Source organism: Garra rufa, chromosome 14 (genome assembly GCF_049309525.1).
Source record: "Garra rufa chromosome 14, GarRuf1.0, whole genome shotgun sequence".
Classification (NCBI taxonomy): domain Eukaryota; kingdom Metazoa; phylum Chordata; class Actinopteri; order Cypriniformes; family Cyprinidae; genus Garra; species Garra rufa.
Window position 1 is genome coordinate 42818861 of NC_133374.1, and position 22428 is coordinate 42841288.

Genomic DNA, 22428 nt, shown 5'->3' on the forward strand with positions numbered 1-22428 from the left:
AAGAGAAAATGATAGTTGAATTTATAAAAAATAAATAACCCCGTTGAAATTGACTCCTAACACTGTTCTTTACTGAATGATCCCATACGATAAAAATAAATAAATTTTAAAATGTACTTTGAAATATATTTCAAAATATACAAAAATTGGCCAAAAAATATATTTACAGAAATATATTTTCTACAAATAAATTTTTTGGCTATTTTTTGTATATTTTTGAAAATATGTTTTTAAAAATATATTTTAAAATCATAAAAAAATATATTTTGCCCTCCATATATTTCAGTCCAAGAAAATACATTCACATCTAACATTTTTTTAAGCAACTCTTTATTTGATGTCTAAAACATGTACAGCTTTCAAGCAGTCTCTGTTCCCCCAGCTTAGAATTCACTCCAATCCACAAAGCCTTCTTGAACACATTGGAAAACCAGTTCACTGCCTCTGTAACAGACAAAAATCACAGCTACATTTTAAAGGGGTGGTCCATCACATATCCACATAGAAACAAATCAACGCACACATCAGTAATGGTAAATAGAAGCTCAAGCAAGCTTGCTTGATGTATGAGGACCAATGGGGTTCATTCCTTGCTATTACACATCATGTTTGAGCTTCCATAAAAAACTAAGTTTGTTTTACACATCAAGCAAGTATGGTTAAGCTTCTGTTTGTTTGCTGAACAAAGTTTATGTTATAGGTAAATTAAATCTGCTCACAATACACATGATTGAGTCTTTTCTGAAAATTAGGCCTAAACTGTCTAAACAGTCAGTTTTGCTCTGTCCTCCTGCAAAAGACAAAACACAATACATGAACATTTGAATACGGTACAGTGGATATGCAACAGTCTTCTGACTAGTTTTAGATTTCCAAAAGGTTTTGTGCATCTTAACATTAGGATTAAAAATATATGCTATTGAGAGAGATTTTTATTGGTATCTTTTGGACAGTAAAACCAATGAAAGAGAAGTAGAATTAGCCATTCTAAAATACTTTATTTGACATATCTAACAATTTGACCTGATCTTCAAAATTGTTTACCTTTCATTCAATTGCTGTGGATCAGCACCTCCGGTGAAAAAAGGGCCATTAAAAGAGTTTCGGCCTGCAGGGCTGAAGTCCACTGATGATTTTTATTCCTGTGCTATGTGCTAACTCCACCTGCAGTGCTCACAAAAAAAGAGATATTCAATATAAATTGTTTTCAAAAAAACACATTTGTACAGGTCCTTCTCCAAAAATGGGCGGAGGGGGGGTGGGAAAGGGGGGGCTAGGGAGCTGGCACTGCGGTGTGAGGAAGGGGACTAGAGGCTTCTGCGGAAGCGGGCTCTGCGGTACGGGGTACGAAATAGTGGGGGTGGGTAGGGAATGGACTGGGATGATTGTTTTAGCTTAATAGTGTTTGGTGGGCTTCTTTGATGTGGGAGCGGTCTGATCGGATGTAGCTCTTGAAAGCTTCTGACGACCAGCGACCGAGTGTTTGGATTTGCTGCTGGGAGAGGCCTTTTTGGGCTGCTGCTGTTGTTGCTGCGCCAATTCGAAAGGAATGGCTGGAGAAGTTGTCGGCTGGGATGCCGGATAAGAGTAAAACAGACTTAAGGGGTTTCTGAAACCAGAAACGGGTGACAGGACGATTGGAGTCGTCTGTAAAGAGGGGGTCAGATGTTTTTTTTTTTTTTTTTTTTTTAATTAGAATTCATGATCTGGAGAAAAGCTAGGAGGGTTTGGAAAGGTTGGATGGGCGACTGGAGGTTTGAAGATGTAAATGAAGTGGCCTCTCTTGGATTGGTCTGTTTTGCTTTGTTTAATGAAATAGGAAATAGCTTCACTGCCTAGTACTGCTAGGTCAGAAATGGTTGGGTGGATGGCTGGGTTGAAGCTAGATGTGATGGCGAGCTCAGAGCATCTGAGGAAGCCGAAAAAGCCAGGATAAACATGGCGTCTAGCGTGCGGGCGATGTGGATGGATTGATAACCTTTTCGGAGGGTGGAAATGCACTTTGATAGTATTTTCAGTGTTATAGGTTGGCGGGTGTCTGGGCGGGTGGGGTGGGTTTTTTGTATACCTTTAATAAGTAGGGCTGTCTGGGAATTGGAAATTTGGGTGGAAGGTGAGCCGTATAGAAATTTGTGGAAGAATTGAATGCCGCTAAGGTATCCTTTAATGGAGCTGACTTGGAGGTTTTTGATGGCGTTAAGATAGGAGATGAAGGAGGTGATAGCTAGCAAGGAGAAGTCGGGGAACGATAGCTTGTAAGCCGCGTGAAATGTTTTGAAACATCTCCACGCTGTTAGGTAGGACTGGAGGGTTCTGGGGGAAACGGCTTGGAGAATGGAATTGAGGGAAGCTTCGAGGAGGGGTCTCAGGGGGTGGTTTATGGGAATATCAGCTCTGAATAGGGAGGTACTGGGGTAGGGAGTGGGTCCGCCTCCGGCACCAAGAATCTGAATTTGTGGAAGGAAAAAAGGAGAAGAGAGTTAACTATTGATTTCTAGACCCAGGAATGTGTTTGGCGGTCATAATGAATTGGTCGCAAGCCGAAATCCAAATCGGGCGTCTTAACAAAAGGCATTAGAGTGGGGGAATGGGAGCGGCCTTTGTTGACGCGGTGCACGGTAGCTTCGTTGTCGCAATAGACAAGGATGCTAGTGATGGGCCATTCTTTACCCTATAGAAAAGCTGCAATGACTGAAGGGTATAGCTCAAAATAGCGCTGAGGATGATAGCTGGGTTATGTGGATGCGAACCAGCGGCCTTGGAAAACACTTCCGAAACCGATGGAGGGGGTGACATCTGTAAGCGGTTGGATGTCGGTTGGGGAAGAAATCAGGTTTTTATATAAGGATTATCCGTTCCATTGTTTAAGGAAGGATATCCACAGACTGAGTTAGTTGCAGCATGGGTCGGTTAGGGATATTTGGTTCTCTAGGGCGTGGGCGGAGGATGTGAGAAAGGGTAGATGGAAGATGAAGGGGGCGGCCTTGAGGGATGATGTGCATTGCGAAATTTAAATGGCCTAAAAGCTTGCGCTTGGAACGGTTAGTTAAGAGTGAGGAAGTCCCCAGAATCGTTCTATCGATTTTCTCTTTGGGTCTGCTGAAGGGCTTTTGGGTAGTCAAAAATGTGCAGCTGTGGAGGAGTCGGGGGGCAAGATGATCAGAAAGTCATTTAGGATATGAACTGGGAACTGTATGTCATGATTGTTGGAGAGGATCCAGCAAATTGCCTCTGACAACATGTTGAAAAATTAAGGGCTGCTTCTGCAGCAGAAGTGAGGCAGTGAAGTAATATTATTCTGCCAGCAGACACTGAATAGGTGCCAAAAATCTGGGTGGATGGGCATGACTTTGGGGTAGAGGTGATGTCGACTTTGGCCAGCCAAGCACAGTGACTTTTTTTTTTTTTTTTAATTCAGGTTAGGCAAAGGCAGATTGGAGATTGGGGCAGATAAGGCTTCAAAAGGAATCAGATTGTATAATTAGAACATGTGTTTTGGAAATAACATGTAGCTTTTGTAAAATCAACGAAATGAATGAAATGACTCGAAAAAGGATTCGTTCATTTGCTGAACGAGCCCCAAAGATCCGAGTCGGTAAAAATGATTCGAAATCACGCTAGACGTAATCCCTGTAATGGACGAAAGAGGGGGGAGGGGAGGAATGGCGGGCGCTGGGGCTTGCGCAATAAGTGGAGGGATGTTCGCGTTGGTTATGGATGACGGCGCTGCCGGCCATGGGAAGGAAAGGGGAGTGTGCTGAGGCATGGGCTGTGAATGGGACTTTTGCAGACTGCGGCGGTAAACTCATGCTACCGCGGCGGCTTGAAGAAGCTGCTGGGTTGTGATCGAAGCCGTGAGCGACGGGCTGGCGTTCGCTTTGGTAGATCGGCGCGGGATGTTTGCGCTGGGGCTGGCGAGTGCTTGCCGCAGACCTGCCATGGTCCATTTCGCTGTTGCTGGAGCGGATGAGAAGGCTGGGGCGTCGGAAGACGCCGGGGAAGGTGCCGGTGATGGCGTTGCGAGAAGGCCTGCGGCCCCGTGGTGCAGCCGCGGGCTCGGTTGTAGGATCCTGCGGGGCGGTGGTGGCTTAGTTGCGGCTAGGGTTGCTACGGGATCTCGTGCTGCTTCAAAAGCGTTATCCTCTGGATAAAAGGTGATCTCGGACATGTTCTCGGTGGTTGGATGTGCCAAAGTGTTGACGAGACAAGAGATGAGGAAGGTAGGATTGTTGTGTTATTTATATGGATTTTCCCTGTGTTGATTAGATAGGGAGACTGATTACTAATGATGTATTGGCCGTGCTAATTATCTGCGCGAGCTCCTCCCGAAACGCGTTTATAAAACATCACTTAGTTATGCACTCAATACTTGGTCGGGAATCCTTTTACAGAATTGACTGCTTACATCCGGCGTGGCATGGAGGCAATCAGCCTGTGGCAATGAAATCTTCATCTCCATAAAGCTTTTCAGCAGATGGAAGCATGAAGTGCTCCAACACGGTGTACACGGTGGCTCTGGATGTTTCTACTCCAGACTGAGTCCACTGCTTCCGCAGGTCCCCCAAGGTCTGGAATCGGTCCTTCTCCACAATCTTCCTCAGGGTCCGGTCACCTCTTCTCGTTGTGCAGCGTTTTCTGCCACACTTTTGCCTTCCCACAGACTTCCCACTGATGTGCCTTGCTACAGCACTCTGGGAACAGGCTTGAACTACTTCAGTTGTGTGTAATGAATCCATATAAAATATATATGAAAATATATGAAAGTCTAATGTTTATCAGTACATTACAGAAAATAATGATAATGACATGACAGAATAATAATTTTCTGAGAAGGATTTGTATATTACAAATAGTTTAATAACATAACTGAAAATATACTTACATGTTTGAAAAAGAGCACTTCTGATGACCTGTTGTGATATTAACACATTATATGAGGAAATAAAATTATTCTGTATATATTAAAGGTGCAATGTGTAATATTTAAGAGGATCTCTAGACAGAAATGCAATATAGTATACATAACTATGTTATAAAGACCTTACTTAATGAACCATTATGTTTTTATTACCTTAGAATTATCAGTTTATATCTACATACACCGCGGGTCTCCTCACATGGAAGTCGCCGTATTGTTTCTACAGTAGCCCTAAACGGACAAACTGCTCTACAGATCACGTTTCATCACTGTTGTTCTAGCGGAAAAACACTGACACAATGATAAACAAGTAACTGTAATATTCACAATAACATCGTTTTATTTAATTATTAAGTAAATATAATTACTTAATTTACGTTTTAAAAGAAACCTCATTACTGTTTGCTATCTAAAACGACGACATCTCAATTCAAGTCAAGTCAAGTCACCTTTATTTATATAGCGCTTGTAACAATACAGATAGTGTCAAAGCAACTGCACAGTATTTAAAACTGTCATGATCTGGGCTGTGGGGCTCCCCTCAGCCACCTGAGGACGCTGTTTTCCCTTCCCTGCACACACATCCCTAATTGTACACTCCTGTCTAGTCGTTATCACTGATTACACGCACACCTGTTCACAATCACATCTGGTCTATAAGAACACTCATTTCCCACTACTCATCCTGGCTGCATTGTCTTCTGTCTCGTGTGTTTTGTGTTCCTGATATCCCTGCCCTTTGATCTTGTTCTTGGTTTTGTTATTTTGTGTTCTAGTTATTAGTGTTGTGCCGTGTTGGCCTTTTGTTTGTTTGTTTATTTTGTTTATTGTTCATTAAAATCTCCTTCCCAGCATTTGGACCCAGACCTCCCTTTTCTCACGTGACAGAATGCAGCCAGCAACGATGGGTCCAGCGGGGAGGAATATTTTTTTTTCTTCTGAGGAGGCGGCGGCGTTTGAGGCGGCGACCGCTCGGTTCGAGGAGGTCATTTACCTTCAACTGGCCGAGATGGAGGCCTGTAGGGCCGAGTCGGCGCGACGGCGTTCCCGCTTTGCAGTGGGGGTGGAGTGGCTCTTCCGTGGGAAGGCGGAAGTGTCCGTGGTCTCTGTTCCTGACGCGCAGGTGACCACGCCCTCTGTTTCGGACGCGGCGGTGACCGCTCTCTCTGCTCCTGACGCGGCGGTGACCGCACTCTCTGTTCCGGACGCGGCGTTGACCGCTCTCTCTGCTCCTGACGCGGCGTTGACCGCTCTCTCTGCTCCGGACGCGGCGGTGACCGCTCTCTCTGCTCCGGACGCGGCGTTGACCGCTCTCTCTGTTCAGGACGCGGCGGTGACCGCTCTATCTGCTCCGGACGCGGCGGTGACCGCTCTCTCTGCTCCGGCCGCGGCGGTGACCGCTCTCTCTGCTCCTGACGCGGCGTTGACCGCTCTCTCTGCTCCGGACGCGGCGGTGACCGCTCTCTCTGCTCCGGACGCGGCGTTGACCGCTCTCTCTGTTCCGGACGCGGCGGTGACCGCTCTATCTGCTCCGGACGCGGCGGTGACCGCTCTATCTGCTCCGGACGCGGCGGTGACCGCTCTCTCTGCTCCGGACGCGGCGGTGACCGCTCTATCTGCTCCGGACGCGGCGGTGACCGCTCTCTCTGCTCCGGACGCGGCGGTGACCGCTCTCTCTGCTCCGGACGCGACGGTGACCGCTCTCTCTGCTCCGGACGCGGCGTTGACCGCTCTCTCTGTTCCGGACGCGGCGGTGACCGCTCTCTCTGTTCCGGACGCGGCGGTGGCCGCTCTCTCTGTTCCGGACGCGGCGGTGGCCGCTCTCTCTGTTCCGGACGCGGCGGTGGCCGCTCTCTCTGTTCCGGACGCGGCGGTGACCGCTCTCTCTGTTCCGGACGCGGCGGTGGCCGCTCTCTCTGTTCCGGACGCGGTGGTGACCGCTCTCTCTGCTCCGGACGCGGCAGTGAACGCTATCTCCGTGCCTGACGCGCCGGAGACCGCAATCTCTGTTCCTGACACTGCGGCGACCGTGCTTTCTGTTCCTGACGCGGCGGTGACTGCGCTGCACGGGCCTGGCCCGCCGTCCCTCCCCCTGATTTGCCTTCCCCCGTTCCTCCACCCTCCAGACTTGTGGAACGTCTGGGAGCCGTTCCGTGGGGAGGGGGTAGTGTCATGATCTGGGCTGTGGGGCTCCCCTCAGCCACCTGAGGTCGCTGTTTTCCCTTCCCTGCACACACATCCCTAATTGTACACTCCTGTCTAGTCGTTATCACTGATTACACGCACACCTGTTCACAATCACATCTGGTCTATAAGAACACTCATTTCCCACTACTCATCCTGGCTGCATTGTCTTCTGTCTCGTGTGTTTTGTGTTCCTGATATCCCTGCCCTTTGATCTTGTTCTTGGTTTTGTTATTTTGTGTTCTAGTTATTAGTGTTGTGCCGTGTTGGCCTTTTGTTTGTTTGTTTATTTTGTTTATTGTTCATTAAAATCTCCTTCCCAGCATTTGGACCCAGACCTCCCTTTTCTCACGTGACAAAAACAGAACAACAGTGTGTAAGTAACGCATTATTGAAGATAATCAATTATCAGTTAAAGGCAGTTCATCAATGAATTCAGTGATATCATCGTCAGTTCAGTTCAAATAGTATAAGATATCACTGGAAAATGTCCCCAACTAAGCAAGCCAGAGGCGACAGCGGCAAGGAACCAAAACTCCACAGGTGACAGAAATGGAGAAAAAAACCTTGGGAGAAACCAGGCTCAGTCGGGGGACCAGTTCTCCTCTGGCCAGACTGAACCAGGAGTTTGTACCAATGTCTAATTGTAGAGAACTCATCAGGTTCCTGTGGTGTAGTACCGATTGCTATCTAGGTTGGCAAGGTCTTCATTGATGATCGTCTCTGGAGCTCATCTGGTTGACATCCATGGCTATTGAAGTCATCTCCAGGTGGTGATCCATGATCTAAGCTGGGTACGGACTGGATCCGGGGGACTGCAGTGACCATCTGATCTGGATACAGGCTGGGTCTGGTGGCTACGGTGACCTCGGAATAAGAATGAAACAGACTAATATTAGCGTAGATGCCATTCTTTTTACGATGCAACGAGTGCATCAGATGTAATGTGAGGTGTTTTCGGTTCCGGTTGACCTAATTAATGCAGCCTAACAATCCTTTAACGGATTTGAATTATAGGAATGTGTTAATGTTTTATGTGTAAGCCAGGTTAAAGAGATGTGTCTTTAATCTAGATTTAAACTGACAGAGTGTGTCTGCCTCCCGAACAGTGTTTGGTAGATTGTTCCAGAGTTTAGGCGCTAGATAAGAAAATGATCTGCCGCCGGCAGTTGATTTTGATATTCTAGGTATTATCAAATTGCCAGAATTTTGAGAACACAGCGGACGTGAGGGACTATAATGCGATAGAAGCTCACTCAAGTACTGAGGAGCTAAACCATTGAGGGCTTTATAATTAATTAGCAAGATTTTAAAATCTATACGATATTTTATAGGGAGCCAATGCAGTGCTGACAGAACCGGGCTAATATGTTCATACTTTCTAGTTCTAGTAAGAACTCTAGCTGCTGCATTTTGGACCAGCTGGAGTTTATTAAGCGTGCAGAACAACCACCCAATAAAGCATTACAATAATCTACCCTTGAGCTCATTAACGCATGAATTAATGTTTCAGCATTTGACATTGATAGCATAGGTCGTAATTTCAATATATATTTTTAAGATGGAAAAATGCGGTTTTGCAAATGCTAGAAATGTGGCTTTCAAAGGAGAGATTGCTATCGAATAGGACGCCTAGGTTCCTAACTGAAGACGACGAATTTACAGAGCAGCCATCTAGTATTAGACTGTGTTTTAGGTTATTACTTGTGGAGGTTTTAGGTCCAATAATTAACACCTCTGTTTTTTCAGGATTTAACAGTAAGAAGTTATTCACCATCCAGTTTTTAATATCAGCTATGCTGTCACACCCCCGGACTTTCTTGTTTGGTTTTTCCCATTTTCCCTGCTGTTCTGAGTGTTTTGGTTTCTCCATTGTCATTGTCTGCACCTGTCTGTGTAATTAGTCTGTGTGTTTATAAGGTGTGTGTTTTCCCCTGTATTCCTGTCGGTCTTTAATGTTATATGGATGTCTTACCCTGCTGTTCCTGTGTCTGCTTGTATTCCGTTGGATTTATTAAGTATTCGTCTTTTACTACGTCGTTGTTCGTCTGTTCCTGCCTGAGATTGTGACATATGCATTCTGTTAGTTTTTCGAATTGATATGTTTTGCCAGGCTGCGAAGAAATATAGAGCTGAGTATCATCAGCGTAACAATGAAAGCTAACACCATGTTTCCAGATGATATCTCCCAAGGGTAACATGTAAAGCATAAAAAGTAATGGCCCTAGCACTGAGCCTTGAGGTACTCCATACTGCACTTGCGATCTAAATGATACCTCTTCATTTATTGCCACAAACTGATGACGGTCTGATAAGTACGATTCGAACCAAGCCAGTGCACTACCATTAATGCCTACATAATTTTCAAGTTTGTTTAAAAGAATGTTAACTGGTGTGTGTGTGGGATAGGGGTGGAGGGGGGTACAAGTAAAAATTAACCCTGCAGCAACATAGTGGAACACAGTGAAAATAGTGCAAAATGATTTTTGATATGGATAATATAGTGCTAAAATATAAAATACAATGACAATGCACCAATGCAGTAACAGGCAATAAACAGAGAGTATATGTTTACCCAGTTTAACAATTAACTGCAGTAACACAGTGGAATACAATACACACAAAATAGTACAACATCACCTTTTTGATTAATCAAATAGTGTGAACAAACAAACAAAGAAATCAAAGGCCAAGTGCTTCATGTACTCTTAAACAGAGTGAATCAAATTCAGTGGTGGGAGGGAAAAAAAGATGAAACTAATGCATATTCTTAAACAGAAAGAGATGCATATGTAGGCCTACCCTTAAGAAGATGGTGTGTAACTAATGAGATGGGTGTGGCTGTCTCTCACTACATAGTTTGTCCAGTCTTGGCGTGATGGATGATAAGCAGACTCTAAGATCATTCTCCACATGGAGACAAGCTCTGTACTTCATCTTCATTGCAGTCAAAGTTGAGAAAGATGACTTGCATAAGTAAGTGGTAGGGAATGGGAGCAAAATCTGCATGGCCTGTGCTGTTAGCTCAGGATACTCACGTGAGAGGGAGGGCCAAAAGTCTGCATGGCTCACCTGCTGGAATCTGGCCTTCAAAGACCGGTCACAAGATAAGTCCACCAACTCCTCCTCTGCTTTACTAGAGAGGCTACATGTTGCTGATAGAGCAAACAGATCTCGCACCCAGTCCCAAGCATCTGTGTTTACATACTTGAAGTAGGAAGTGAAGTGCTTGCTTTGTGCAGTGAGGTGAGAGGTGGCATGTTTGCGTTGAGGTAATCAGTGAGTTGAAGGAACATGTCGGTCACTCTATCTCCAAGTCTTCTTCTCCATAGCTCAGCTTTCTTCATGAATGCTGTGATTTTGTCGCTAACGTCAAGGATGGATGCATAGCGTCCTTGAATGGAGAGGTTGAGGCTATTGAGAATGTTGAATACATCCACCAGATAGGCCAACTAGGCAACATACTCAGGGTCGGAACTCTGACATCTCGCTGCGCAGCTCGAAAACCCGCTGAAGCACCTTACCACGGGAGAGCCACCTCACTTCAGAATGGTAAAGAAGTGTGTCATGGCCTGCATTCATCAACCGACAAATTTGCTCAAACAAACGCGACTGCAATGCCCTCGACTTAACAAAATTAACTGCAGTCACAGCTGTGCTCAACACAAAGTGCAGGTCTGGTTCCATACCTTTGGAGGCGAGCACTTTTCGGAGCAGCATACAGTGGACAGATTTCACTCTGGGGTTTACTGCCTTTATCCGAGCGACAAGACCACTCTTTCTGCCCGTCATTGCTGCTGCCCCATCAGTACTTCTTTGCAGAACAAGAAGTCTTCTAGAATTGTTCCATCCCACGGATAGCGGATAAGAGCGATTAGCTGTGCTGCGCTGGCCACATCAGTAGATCATCCAGCTGAAGGGAAAATTCACAGCAACGAAGTCTCCCCACAAGTTGTGATAGGATGTCATCAGCCAGGTCACCAATCCTCCGCCTCACGGCGTCATACGAGAGGGGTATGCTTTCTAATTTATTTGCTGCCTCTGTCCCAAGCATTATCTCGCACATATCGACTGCTGCTGGGAGGATCAGTTCTTGTGCGATTGTATGAGGCTTCTTGCACTGTACAATTCGCTGGGCTACTAAAATAAGAAGCCTTCTGTGCTTTCTCAGATGTTGTTGCCAAATTAGTCATTTTTGTTCGCTGGTGGTACCCTTCGCTTTATCGGACGAAAAATTCCTTCAGTTTATCCATATACTCCGGGTGCTTGGTTATGAGGTGGCGCTTTAGCTTAACCGGTTTCATCGATTAATTTGCTAAGACCTGAAGATACACAACGCACATCGGCTTCCCACCGCTGTTCTTAATAAATCCATACACAATATAATTTTCATCGTACTTCCTCACTTTGCTGTTTGTTTGGGATTATCAATACTTGACATTTTTTAATATTTATCCATTGTGGATTCTTCCCAGTATAGTATAGTATAGTATAGTAACGTTAGGTTAGCGTTTTCAGAGTGCTTTGACAGATTGACGTAATGTCAACAACAAAGTTGAGGTGTGTCAGAACATTGCTATTTTGCCTTCTTAGCTGGTTTAGGTTTATTGATTTGATTGATGAAAAAACAGAGAAACTCACATGTACACACAATTGTTAGCTGAATTTTCTTTTCTGATATTACACATTAAATGTAAGCTGAGCATTTGCTTTAATGTTCTTGAGTATGCAATGTCTGAGCGTTGCCATTGTGCTATTGCCTTGTGTTAAATGTTAAATGAAGCAACATGGTAAAAAATATGAAAATGACTTGATTTTACTTTCAATTCCTTTTACATTCTCTTACATTCAGGTATTAACATCAAAAATGTTCATATCTCCATGACGTTTCTGTACATAAATGTAATCACTGTGGCAGTAGTAATGCAATATTTAGAAAATGTACTCTTGATACTCAAGTACTTTTAAAAACAAGTACTTCAGTACTTTGACTTAAGTAGACATCTGACTGTAGTACTTTTACTTGTACTTGAGTAAAATTTAGCAAGGGGTATCTGTACTTTTAAGTAGTGAAGCTGTGTACTCTGTCCGCCTCTGTTAGCTCAAGACGTGAAGTTAAAGTCTGAGGGAAATGTTTTGGCAGATTGATACGGTGATGCATTGCTGCCACACACTTATTTTTTTCCCCACTCAGCTATGTGGTTATAACCAGATCTTTTATCATAAAAACGACATATTTTCTCGTTAAAACAACATCTTTTCTAGTAAAAACTAGATCTTTTCTCGTTAAAACGACATCTTTTCTCATAAAAGGACAATTTTCTTGTTAAAACGAGTTCTTTTTTTCGTTATAATGACATATTGTGTCATAAAAATTATCTGATGTTCCTGTTATAAACATTATGTGAGCGAGCTAAGCGTTTAGCTAAGCGTTGACAGCATTATGTGAGCGAGCTTCGCCACAGTCCTGACCTAAAGGAGGATGCACACATATAGAAATACACTGTTTTAATAATTTTAATGTAATTGTTTCAGTGGTAGCGGCATGTTTATTAGGATTAATCTCCAATCTGCCCTCAGACCCAGAGGATTTAAGATGATCAGATCAAAACTGTTATTTCTTACTCTGAGCATGGAATATTGGATGAAAGTTTGATTTTACAGAAAATTAGGCCTAAATAGTATCAGAAATAAATTAAAGAAAAATGACGTTTGATCGTGTTATGATGATGATGATGATAATTTCGTTCTGTTATTATATTTTTTTTTTTTCATGAAAGAGTGCTTATGTTATGCTTTAATATTTGTGCAACTTTTCAACTGTCTGACTCTATCCCATCACGCAGAATGAATGTTCGTCTGATGTACCGCTCTGCAAATTAGTCAAAGTAACGTTTCTTTGCAAGTCTCATATATAAATCGCAACACTGCACTTCTCCGGTCGGATTCCTTCCATTGTGATTACAGAGCAAAGAAATATAAATGTCTGCATTATTTTATGTACTTTCACAATAACAACAAAACGCTACAAATTACCTTTGTAAAAATACAGGGTGCGCTCTTGCAATTTATGTCTCTATGCAGTTTGAAAGGTCTACTTCAATAATGAATCAAAAACAAAATTGTGTTTATTTAATAAGTATAAATCCAACAAGAGGTAGTGTAGAGTCTTTCCCGTGTGAGTTCATTATCTGTAACCTATTGTGCTTACACTCAGAGCCAGTGCAGCATATTTCCACAGTAGCCTATAATCCACGGATTCATGGATTGATTCAGCTAAATATAAAATTTAATAATAAATAATCATACTAAGTATCAATGCCGCCCAGGCATGTTAAATTAATATTCGAGCAATAAGCTCATGTGTTTTACCCACGAACAAAAATACGAAAAATCAAGCTTTTCGTTTTTTCCGTTTCTCAAACAAAATGAAATAATAATAATAGGGGTCCGTGTACTTTTTCGTTCATTCATTATTATATTTTGGAATGACTGATTAAATTTAAAGCTTTTTTAAAGCTTAAAATTTTAATTTTGCAGCTTGGTTTTTTGTTTAAAAGAAAAAAAGCAGAAATTGTTGTATTTTGTTTTCCAAATGTATTGTTGTCATCAAATAATAGTATTAGAAAATTGGACGCATTTCCGATCGTTTTTAATTTGTAATATTTATTTGTACATTTATTGTATTTAATTTGACTGATCCTATCTTTACCCGGAAGTAAATTACACCGTCGTGCGGGTATCAATTATTATTATTGTCTAGTATCACTTAAAATACTACTAAGATCCATATTACTATCACACGAGCCAATGGCAATTAAATGCACGGATGCATAGTCATATAATGAATGAAAAACAACTGTTCACGAACAGAAGATTGTATTTGACTCATGCTGCATACGCAATGACAATTATGCCTACTGTAAATATAGATTTACAACTACGATTAGAGTTGTTTGCATAAAATGCATCGTGAACATTCACACGTTTGCCTAGCTGTGATAGGCTACAATTTATCTCCATTAGTACTATTTTCTCAATTCTGCGCATATATTTTCACTTACCTTACATCAATTGCTCAATTAATATTATTATCACATGTTTTACATTTGTAACTGTAGGTACCACAAACAAATTAATATAGCTAATTTTGTGTATTTTTACATGTAGTTAAATACTGTGTGTGCTGCTTATAATCACCAGAGAGATAATGATTCATGAAAAATATGGTCTTTATTCATCTCACTTGCACAAAATAAATGAAGTAATAGAAAGTACAGAAATGCACAAAATACACTGAAATACACTGAGAATTATATGCATTGAAAAAATTTGTCCGGATCTTCTGATAAATAAGAAATGAACAAATCCAGATCTTTACTGATGCTTAGATTATGCTCTTTTATGTACAAACTCATGTTGCCAGTTAACCTAATTGGCTGTGACATTGTACTCCATATGTTGTCTTTAGCATTAGTCCCGTCTTTCAGCCTTGAAGTAAATGGGTATCTACTAATCTACTTTGAATATATTCCAGATCTGTGTTCATGGCCGAATTTGTACATGGAAAACTTGAGCCCAGCGGAATGATCGTCATCAGGTTCATGGAGGGTGATGCCATTGTGCAGAGCGTTCTGACAAAAGTCCAAGATGCCCTAGGAGCCTATGACCCCTTGGTGCTGACAGACGGACAGGGAAATTAGATTCGGAGGAAACCAGAGGTTAAAAAAAATGTCTTTATCTTTGTAGTGTGGATCAGGGGTTCTTAAACCTTTGCAAGCTAGGCGCCCCTTTCAAAGGTTTGAATATTGTGTTGCTTACATTGGTCACTCCAAAAAGTACTGGGTCATTTCAATCATAGATATTTGGATGTTTTTCTTGCCTGACTGCCTATGCATTTATGGATCTATTTATCTGAAATATTATTGTTTCCTCTCTATAGGCTCAATCTATTGAAAGCAGAAATGCGAGAAAAATCCTTGCAGTGCCAGAGCAGCAGTTTGCCGATATGAAGAGTTGGAAAAAAGGAGATCGACGTAAGCACCCTTCAACAAATGAACTGTCAAAATAATTGGTCTATAAAACAAATAACTCAAAGCTATTACTGCTGTTCTTGTTTTTAGCAGAAAAGGTGACGAATCAATGGACCATCAGGAGATTTCTGATAAAATAGAAGAGGTTGTGATGGCTGCCCAGTCGCTCCAAGATGTGACTCAAGTTATAAAAAACCTGTCTGAGCTGGCCATCGAGTAAAGAAACATTTACGTCTTGATGGAGACACAAGTTGAGCATGTTCGTGCTGCATTCACCTGTTCTGTGTGCAAGTGTATGTTGATTGTTACACTTTCAAACAAGCTACTTCTCCTAAAAGTTGGCGTGTTCCTTGAAGCAAACAGATTCGTTTTTTTGTTTTCTTTTGTTTTTATTCAATACAAAATGCCACTTTTAATAACCACTGCAGTATCAACATTATTCAAACCCTTTATGACATTATGTCTTTTGTACTAAGAAGAACACTCTTTTTCTGCTATGGCCTACTGGAAATGTTAGCCACAAACCAGGGCTTAGTCTTGTTCCTGAGAAACAGTAATCCATTTCTCATGGAAAAAGATGCTATGCGTTTAACATATTACACTTCTTCATTAGTTTTTCATCCTCCAGACCAAGCCAGTTAGCTCAAAAAATCAAGTTTTGTTTCATAATTCCACAGAAGAAAATCCTCAAAGTTTTTATTCATATACCTTCATTTTTGTTCAGGATTCTTTTCTGATTGGGCCTATGTAATTGTAGCGTGTCAGGAGGAGGAAGAAAGAAGCATACATAAAGTCCACTGTCTAAATTCAAGCTTGGAAAGGTTAGGTGATGCTTTGCTTTATCTGGCACAGAAACTTGCAGCATATGAAGGGGAAGATTGATTAATTCATAAATTTGGAAATACTAAGAGAAAATATTTAACCATTTATAACAATCTAGAGGAGATAATTAAGGTGGATTAAACACTTTGGGTAACACTTTATAATAACTATCCGTTATAACTAGTTAATAGATCATTAATAAACTGTTAGTTAATGGGTTATAAATGACTTGTTAAATAACAGTTAATAGTTTGTTAATGATTTATAACTATCTGTTATAACTAGTTATTAGACCATTAATAAACTGTTAGTTAATGAGTTATAAATAACTTGTAAAATAACAGTTAATAGTTTGCTAATTATTTATAACTGTGCCTTATAGATAGCCAATAGATAACTTACAAGCTGTCAGTTAACAAGTTATAAATGACTTGTTAACTGTATTTTAATGATTTATAACTATACCTAATAAAATATTAATAGATCATAAACAAGCTGTTAGTAAATTACTTACTAAAGACTTGTTAAGTATCAGTTAATAGTTTATATATGTTATTGGGACGTTATTCTAAAGTTGCAACTATTCTTCATTTATTAACTGTTAGTAAATGAGGAATAGTTGCAACTTTAGAATAACGTCCCACTAACATACATAAGCTAATAACTAACACTTAACTAAAATATGAACTCACACTTTACTGATCAGTTGTTCATAGTTAACCATCTACTAATACCAGTGACTTCGTACTTTGTAGAACAGCAAATGGATGGAACAAGTTTAAGGAACAGAAATTTGGTGTGATATTTAAAAAGTATGTTGTTTCTATACATTAAACACAATGTTCAACATTTTATCTGTGGAGTTTCTTTGGTAAAATACAGTACACAGAAAAGCCGATGGATGGAACAAGGTTGAGGTACAAACTGTCATGATCATGAGAATGCAGCCAGCAAAGATGGGTCCAGCGGGGAGGAAATTTTTTTTCAAGGAGGCGGCGTCCTCCCGTTCTGTTCCCGAGACGGCGGGGATGTCCTTCGAGGCGGCGTCGGCCGCTCGTTTTGAATGCATCTACGCCTGCCTGGCGGCGATGGATGCCTGTAGCGCCGAGGCTGCGCGGATGCGCCCCTGCTTTGCGGCGGGGATAGAGACGCTGTTTCACGGGAAGGTGGCGGCGTCCACTATCTCGGTCCCCGAAGCGGCGGCGATCGCTATTCCTGTTCCTAATGCGGCGGCGTCCGCTGTTAATGTTCCCAAGACGGCGGCGGTGACCGCTCTCTCTGTCCCTGACGCGGCGGTGACCGCGCTCTCTGTTCCGGACGCGGCGGTGACCGCGCTCTCTGTTCCGGACGCACCGGTGACCGCTCTCGCTGTTCCTGACGCGGCGGTGACCGCTCTCGCTGTTCCTGACGCGGCGGTGACCGCTCTCGCTGTTCCTGGCGCGGCGGTGACCGCGCTCTCTGTTCCTGACGCGGCGGTGACCGCGCTCTCTGTTCCTGACGCGGCGGTGACCGCGCTCTCTGTTCCTGACGCGGCGGTGACCGCTCTCTCTGTTCCTGACGCGGCGGTGACCGCTCTCGCTGTTCCTGACGCGGCGGTGACCGCGCTCTCTGTTCCTGACGCGGCGGTGACCGCGCTCTCTGTTCCTGACGCGGCGGTGACCGCTCTCGCTGTTCCTGACGCGGCGGTGACCGCTCTCGCTGTTCCTGACGCGGCGGTGACCACGCTCTCTGTTCCTGACGCGGCGGTGACCGCTCTCTCTGTTCCTGACGCGGCGGTGACCGCGCTCTCTGTTCCTGACGCGGCGGTGACCGCTCTCGCTGTTCCTGACGCGGCGGTGACCGCGCTCTCTGTTCCTGACGCGGCGGTGACCGCTCTCGCTGTTCCTGACGCGGCGGTGACCGCGCTCTCTGTTCCTGACGCGGCGGTGACCGCTCTCGCTGTTCCTGACGCGGCGGTGACCGCGCTCTCTGTTCCTGACGCGGCGGTGACCGCTCTCGCTGTTCCTGGCGCGGCGGTGACCGCGCTCTCTGTTCCTGACGCGGCGGTGACCGCGCTCTCTGTTCCTGACGCGGCGGTGACCGCTCTCGCTGTTCCTGACGCGGCGGTGACCGCTCTCGCTGTTCCTGACGCGGCGGTGACCACGCTCTCTGTTCCTGACGCGGCGGTGACCGCTCTCTCTGTTCCTGACGCGGCGGTGACCGCGCTCTCTGTTCCTGACGCGGCGGTGACCGCTCTCTCTGTTCCTGACGCGGCGGTGACCGCGCTCTCTGTTCCTGACGCGGCGGTGACCGCTCTCGCTGTTCCTGACGCGGCGGTGACCGCGCTCTCTGTTCCTGACGCGGCGGTGACCGCGCTCTCTGTTCCTGACGCGGCGGTGACCGCGCTCTCTGTTCCTGACGCGGCGGTGACCGCTCTCTCTGTTCCTGACGCGGCGGTGACCGCTCTCTCTGTTCCTGACGCGGCGGTGACCGCGCCCTCTGTTCCGGACGTGGCGGTGACCGCTCTCGCTGTTCCTGATGCGGCGGTGACCGCTCTCGCTGTTCCTGATGCGGCGGTGACCGCTCTCGCTGTTCCTGATGCGGCGGTGACCGCTCTCGCTGTTCCTGATGCGGCAGTGACCGCTCTCGCTGTTCCAGACGCGGCCGTGACCGCTATCTCTGCGCCTGACGCGGAGGCGACTGCGCTCTCTGTTCTGGACGCGGAGGCAACCGCGCTCTCTGTTCCTGACGCGGCGGTGACTGCGCTGCACGGGCCTGGCCCGCCGTCCCTCCCCCTGATTTGTCTTCCCCCGTTCCTCCACCCTCCAGACTTGTGGAACGTCTGGGAGCCGTTCCGTGGGGAGGGGGTAGTGTCATGATCTGGGCTGTGGGGTTTCCCTCAGCCACCTGAGGTCGCTGTTTTCCCTTCCCTCCACAGCACTTCCCCAAATTGTACACTCCTGTCTTCTCATTAGCACTGATTACACTCACACCTGCTCACAATTATCTGGTCTATAAGAACTCTCATTTCCCACTACTCATTCTGGCTGCATTGTCTTTGTGTGTGTTTCCCTGTTCCTGATTCTAGATCGTGTTTCTTGTTTTGGTTTTTAATTCTAGTTGTGTTGTGCCGTGTTGGCCTTTTGTTTATGTTTATTTGTGTTTTGTTTCATTAAATATTCTTACTCTCCCTGCATTTGGACCCAGACCCTTATTCCAACCGTGACACAAACATTTTATATTTTAAATATCACATCAAATTTCTGTAGCTTGAACTTGTTCCATCCATTTGCTGTATCAGTAAAGTGTGAGTTAATATTTTAGTTAAGTGTTAGTTATTAGCTTATGTATGTCAGTGGGACGTTATTCTAAAGTTGCAACTATTCCTCATTTACTAACAGTTAATAAATGAAGAATAGTTGCAACTTTATAATAACGTCCCAATAGCATATATAAACTATTAATATAAACTATTAACTGATACATAACAAGCCTTTAGTAAGTAATTTACTAACAGCTTGTTCATGATCTCTTACTAATTTATTAGGTATAGTTATAAATCATTAAAATACAGTTAACAAGTCATTTATAACTTGTTAACTAACAGTTTGTAAGTTATCTATTGGCTATCTATAAGGCACAGTTATAAATATATAACAAACTATTAACTGTTATTTAACAAGTCATTTATAACTCATTAACTAACAGTTTATTAATGGTCTATTAACTAGTTATAACGGATAGTTATTATAAAGTGTTACCACACTTGGTTTTGTTATTGTTAGTGATGCTGTTCATTATCCTGTAAAATATTCTGTTCACTTGATCAGCCTCACCAATGTTCGGAGGTCGGACCTTTTTGAATAATTGACCATTGTGCTGTATAATTGACCACTGTCAAGAAAAAAATACCTTTTTGAATCACGTAAACTGTGTTACAAAGAATGTTTTTATTTATCAGAAGCAAAACAGTAACGAACAAATACTTTTAAACAATTTTTTACATGGGGTGAAGTTTATGTTTACATTTTGGCAAGTAGCTTTTGGTAAACTTTGTTTCTTAGCAGAGGTCAAGAAAACATGTTAATGAAAAAAACACGTTATGTGAAGTTTCTGTCTTTTGCCAAGTAGCTATGCAATACACTCAAAAAAATAATTCGGCCTAAAAATAAACTTTATGTAATTCAATTACATGCAAATTTTCCATGCATTTGGATTACATAGTTTTAATATAAACATATTAATAAACTTAATGTGATTCATATGCATCAGTGATACGTGAATGAAACAGGTAAGAATTATGTAATTATTCCCAGTGTTAAACAAGCACTGCTCAGTGTTCATGTGTTTCCACACTACAGAGTGTTCAAGTAGCATTGACACAGTGTTGGAGTTAAGGAGATCATTATGTGATGATTGACCATTAATGATGAACACCTGCTGTTAACAAGCAGAGTCGCCAATGCAAAAAGAAATGCAAGAACTACAGCTGACTTCAGCCACAGCCGAGATGAAATCAACTGAAATAAAACAATACATTAAATCTCTCAAGATCTGATTCAACAACTCCACAAACAGCTTTACCAGCTTCACTCATTACTAACCAGATTGACTTCTGTCAGACTTCTAGAGAAGCTCTTATTGAGAATTAACAGAGGTTCAGATGTTTTGTTTCATGTGAAATCACCATCAATGAGACCAGGGTTTCCTTTGGTTGGGCTCTTGACCCTTAACATGCTGGTGTCAGTGTTGGTAGCTTTATTTGTATTAATGTAAAACACAAGTACCTTAGCCACCAAAGTCAAAGAAGAAGAATAAAAATTAATTGATTCGCTAGTTTTATTCAGAGTTTCAATTTGATAGGTGTTGTGTTGTTACAGAGGTCTTCATAGCTTTACAAGTAGCTGTATTATATAAATCATGAAGATTAAATGCTTTGTATTTCAATTTGTGCACAAAAAGTTTTCATCTGGAAACACTTAAAATCCAAAAACATCAAGAATCTGCGTGTGAATCTCAACAATGGTGACGGTCAACAAAATGTTTCATGTTGCAATGCATGCTGGGTACAAGACTCTCCCATGTATCCCAGCATGCATTGCAGCATGAATAAACAATGCAGCGGAATTGTCAGATTATTTTATTTTACTCTTAATATTTGTTTTCATGCTTGCTTTTTTGTTGAGACTTTTTAGTAGCTTGTTTTAAGATGTTCAGAGATGTATCTGAATATTTTGTTGATTATCACCATTGTTGAGATTCATATGCTGATTGACCATGTCTGTGGTCTTTAGAAAGAAACAGATGAAATCTTTTAGCACACAAAGTATGACAAAATTATTCAGCTTTTATGATTTATACAACAGAAATGTAAAGCTGTAAGTAATACTGGAGTAACACAACACCCATCTATTCAAAATTTTGACTTTAAAAAAAGTTAACGCACTATTAACCACTACCATTTTTTTTTTACTTTGTTGGCTAAGCTAAACAATAAACATGTTTGACTTATGCACATCAAAAAGTAATCAGGACAACATTAACACTAAAATGAGACGGGTCAAGAGCCCAACCAAAGGAACCCCTGGTCTCATTGATGGTGATTTCACATGAAACAAAACATCTGAACCTCTGTTAATTCTCAATAAGAGCTTCTCTAGAAGTCTGACAGAAGTCAATCTGGTTAGTAATGAGTGACGCTGCTAAAGCTGTTTGTGGAGTTTTTTAATCAGATCTTGAGAGATTTAATGTATTGTTGTATTTCAGTTGATTTCATCTTAGCTGTGGCTGAAGTCAGTTGTAGTTTTTGCATTTCTTTTTGCATTGGCGACTCTGCTTGTTAACAGCAGGTGTTGATCATTAATGGTCAATCATAACATAATGATTTCCTTAACTCCAACACTGTGTCAATGCTACTTGAACACTCTGTAGTGTGGAAACACATGAACACTGAGCAGTGCTTGTTTAACACTGGGAAATATTACATAAATCTTACCTGTTTCATTCACGTATCACTGATGCATATGAATCACATTAAGTTTAATAATATGTTTATATTAAAACTATGTAATCCAAATGCATGGAAAATTTGCATGTAATTGAATTACATAAAGTTTATTTTTAGGCCGAATTATTTTTTTGAGTGTAAGCGGATAATGTATAGAACGGCAGTCATTATTGAGAAAATAAGTCCCTTCAGTGCTAAGCAAGACACCTCCACGTCGTGTCAGGGTCTGGTTCGCCCCCTAAGGACTTGTTTTCCTAGTAATGACTGTCGTTCTATACATTATCCCCTTATTATACAGCTATGAATGCTGTACATGCATAGTTGTACTGTGAGATTTAGACAAGTTCACAAGGTGGATCAAATCATCTTGAAAAGGTTTAAAATCCCTGTTAACAACACAGTTGTACAGATATGACATATCAGGATATGTTTGCCCAAAAAGACGTTCAACTTCTCTTCACTTCGGAATGGGTCTGCTTGCTCCC

General features: G+C 42.6%; 1 protein-coding gene across 1 annotated transcript in view; it reads left to right on the forward strand.

Annotated features, from left to right (window-relative positions):
• LOC141284452 (uncharacterized) overlaps nucleotides 1-22428 on the forward strand; it is a 256898-nt gene that overhangs the window by 121860 nt on the left and 112610 nt on the right. The gene's annotated exons all lie outside the window — the stretch shown is intronic.